Below are 4,247 nucleotides of genomic sequence, written 5' to 3' on the forward strand. Positions count from 1 at the left end.
TAGCACACAAGAACCTCATTGTAGCAATGAAGAAATCACTGTAGCGCGCTGTGGCAGAGAGGGAGACTGCTCCGGAGCTTTGATTACAGGACGCACGACATGAAGTTTATTTAACACACTTTACAAGTCGGTTCTGTAGTCCAGCTTCAGTCTGATCCTCTGAATGTAGACTTCACCCACGCTGGACATATTAAACACATTAATCACGTCTACTGGAAAGCTACAGGATCTGCGGGTCCCTTGCTACCAAAAAGGCTGAATAAGTGCAGCATGTGGATGGGGCCCGTCGGTCCTCAGGACACAGCAACGGGGTTAACTAAGGTGGCAGGAAAGACTAATATTTTTGGTTTAAAGTCTGACACCGCCGTGTTTTCATTTCCACACAAAAATTATTAATAGACAGTTGTGGGAGGAGGCGCGTCCACACGTGAGCTCGCTGACACTTTCTTTAAATAAATGAAAACATGAACCTCTCTGCTTGCAAACTGTCATTTTAGGGACGGACAGACGCCCAGTCAATCAACCAGGGGGCCATGTTTAAATGGCTGAGACCTTCTGACACTGTAGGTCCAGCATGGAGATCCACTCCTGATCTGGGGAACTAACAAACTCAAGTACTGAAGGAGATCTTCCCTACCTCTCTTGTATCTCATATATAAGCTGTAGATTTGTGTATGTGGAAGATTTGTGGAAAAAAAAACTCTCGTTTTCACTTCGGCTTAAAAACTGGCCTGAATATTTTCGCAGATGCAAAATCAAATCAGTCACTTTTCCGCCTCCTTTTGTCTGGATCAAGACACAGGAAGTCTCCCTGGTGCTATCACTGCACCATACCTGACTTCCTGTTGGCCTCCATAAGTTACACGGGACATAAACAAACACCCAGACGAACCAGCGGGACCATTGACTTGGTCTCAGACTGGCGTGCAGCGACTGCGACCCGACGACTCATCCTCTGCTGACATCAGCCATTTGTTGGAAAAAGTGTGTCCTGCAGGGGAAAGAGGGGCGGTAATCAGAGGATCTGCTGGGACCGAGACGTGGATTAGTCTTGGCTGGGGGGGGGGTGCACCGGGCGACTGGGATGACTCTGTTAACCACAGTGTCCCACAGCGTCTTCGTTTCGGGGGGGGTGGCAAACATTCGGCGGCCTTGTCTGGCGGATGTAAATTCCTCCACTGTTACAGAGCTCTTATGCAACCGAAAATATGAATGAGCAAATGATTATGGCACATGGCTGGAAGAGGAAAACCACCAGTGTCCAGACGGCCGAGTTTGAGCTTCTGTCGTTTTCCGAGCTCATACAGGATTTTCCATAACTGCAAACAGCTCATTGAGGTGAAGTTGTCTGGGTTAGCGCACCGCGCCGCTCGACTTTTCCAAGTATAACATACGTGACTGAGCTTTTAAATCCGAGTGGCGGATTTTTGATATGGAAACAGTGCATTATGTTGTGTCTTATGGAAATCTTTTCGGAGGGCATTGGCGGGGCAGGAGGAGAACCGGACCGAGTGATGTTGGAGGACTTTCTCCTCCTGAGCCACCATCATTTCAGCATGAGCCCGTTTCAACCATCTGGGTGATCAGCTAGATCATTTTTGGTTTATCTGGTCTAAATTCCAGCTCCCATCATCAGTCAAACACATGAAACTAATTTCTGATCCAACTAATTCAATGAATTTTATTTTTAGCCACTAATGAAATGACTGAGGACCAATGGATGGAAGAAGTTAAAGCAGCAGAGTGATGATTTTGTTCCACAGGGTTGATTTCTGACAGGTCCTGGCCGTCTGAGCTCGAGTTCTTCCTCCACTGTAGATCAAGGATCAAGTCAGAAATCATCAGCTTCAAAACGTACAAAAATGGAGGCCTGAAGAGCAGCACTCCCAGGAGAAGCAGGCTCATAACGAGAGTGTTCCTGCCTCTGCACGGAGGCCAGAACTCACCTGGATTAGACCCGTCTGCAGAGCTGTTTGGCCTCATCTCACGTTAAGGGAATTCTGGCTGAACCATCCCTTTAAGAATCACCATGGAGCTGAAACAGACAGTTTTCACTTTCTGCGGGAACGTCCTGACGCTTGATTCCAAAAGTGATGCGCATGCAGGCCAGATCAGGATCTTTACTACATGAGTCTCCACCAGCAGAACGCTGAGCAGAAGGTTTTGGTTTTTTACCAGGTCAAAGGTGTGCACATCACCTTTAAATGGTGGAGCAGGATAATGGCAGTAAAGATTATATCAGCAATGAGACGAGGATTACGCTCCCAGTTGTTGGCACGTTGTTGTGCAATGTGGAATTTTATTTCCTTCCTGCCACAACTTGAGATCTTTGGAAAGTATTTTCCCCTCTTTTTTTTTTCCGAAATGCAGGAGTGAACTAATACGTTCCATTGACATGGAAACGACATACATCCAGGCTGGAGCGAAGCACCTGGTTATGTAACGAGATTCTGATCAATACTGGGATGTTTGCAGAAAGAATTCACGTGTCGGAACGTCCAGTGGAAAAGCAGCTAACGGATTTTTCCCTTTTGGAGCGCAACAAAATGAAATCCCATGAAGCAACATGACAGCGGCGCTCGCCCCCTCAAGCCCCCCCCCCCCCTCCCCTTCCCGCCTGGTCCAGGACCCCATCATGACTTTACCACGTCTGTGCATCCATAAGGAACAGAGCAAACGTCGGTGTTTGGTAGTCAAAGCAAATTTTAGGAGAATTCAGCCTGAACGATCACAATCAATCACTCGCTGCACAAGAACAAATTAGATTCTAATCAATCCCAAAGTGATTTATGTGTTTTTGTGTCTCCTCGGGGGGAGAGAGCTCTTCTGTAACAGTCATCGGTAATAAATCTGGCATTCCATGCCCGCACAGCTATAAATAGCATCAAAGTAAGGTGTGTTCAAGATCGGCACTGTTACTATGAGAGCTTGTTGTTGCAGAATTCCAGTGTTTACACATCAAACACTGTGGGAGTCTAATATGACTTCACATCCCAGGAATGAAATGCACTCGCATTCACAGGTGGCTGCATCAGAGCTTTGCAGGTACGTTCAAGGCTCACGCCTGAGCTCAAAGTAAAAGGGACGGTTCTTCAGCCACGAAGCAGATGGAAGAGTCAAACAGCATCATCCAAGATAATCCAACTGGATAATCCTGATCCTTAAAAACACTGTTTTAGCTGTTTGAGGACTCACTAATTCAATTTGTTATATCAATTAACGCCAATATCTGGTGGAATTATGTCCAGAACTGTGGCGTATGTGCATTTATTGTAACTTGTCCAAGTAATTTTAAACAGTGCTTTTGGTCTCAGTCATCGTTGACCTGCTGTAAACAGGCTGTAAACAAGTACCTCAATTTCTAATAATTTTCTTTGGTTCAACATCTGAAGAGTTCCACGCTCCCAAGAACCCCTGGTGCATTGTGGGAAGCTGCTTTGTACCGTCAAGCATGGACGAGTGCAGCAGGGCACGATGGGATGTAGAACACGGGGAAGGTGACCGAGGACGAGAGTCAAACGGTCCTGCAACCAATCAGAGGGCGGCGCAGACGCACGGCTGACCTCGTTTGGGGCTCCCTCCAGGAAACTGGCAGAGGCCAGCCGACATGGCAAATGTGGTCAGCGCGGCCCGCAGCCAGGATCTAATTTACAGGGTTCCATGCTATCATTGGCGTGAGCCGCCTCAGACGGGCCTCGGTGACAGTCTGTGGTACGTTCTGCTGTACATCCGTGCAGACTCTCTCCCAGACTGTTCCACTAGGAGCAGCACAAGACGGTTTCCAAACTGGAAACTAATTCCTGGCCAGTGGTGCCAGAGATAAAATGCACGTGAATAATCGCCGTTACCTGATGGTGGATCTCAGGAGGAAAACCTCCCGCGTTCAGGCCCGAGATGCAGATTCCTCGTCTCATAATTGGCTCCTGGGAGAGAAAATAAACGGCTGGTTTTTGAAAGATACCGGTAATTGCTGATGCAATCTTTGCTTTTTTACAATACAACCTTAAAGGATCGGAAGTTAAAGCAGGGGAGTGTGAGGTGAACTAGCTGGATGGTCGGCATCTTCTGGTCACAGCGACTCCCTCCGCTGGTGAGACGATGCCAAACCAGCCACCTAAACTGGGCTGAGACCCTCATCCAGTAAAAGTAAAATCCTGTTGAACATCACGATTCATTGAATCAACGCAAGTGGAGAATATTTGCAACCAGAAACCCAAAAAGTCATCAGAAGAAAGGAGAGGCACAAA

The sequence above is a fragment of the Takifugu flavidus genome, chromosome 8 (assembly GCF_003711565.1).
Source record: "Takifugu flavidus isolate HTHZ2018 chromosome 8, ASM371156v2, whole genome shotgun sequence".
NCBI classification, from domain to species: domain Eukaryota; kingdom Metazoa; phylum Chordata; class Actinopteri; order Tetraodontiformes; family Tetraodontidae; genus Takifugu; species Takifugu flavidus.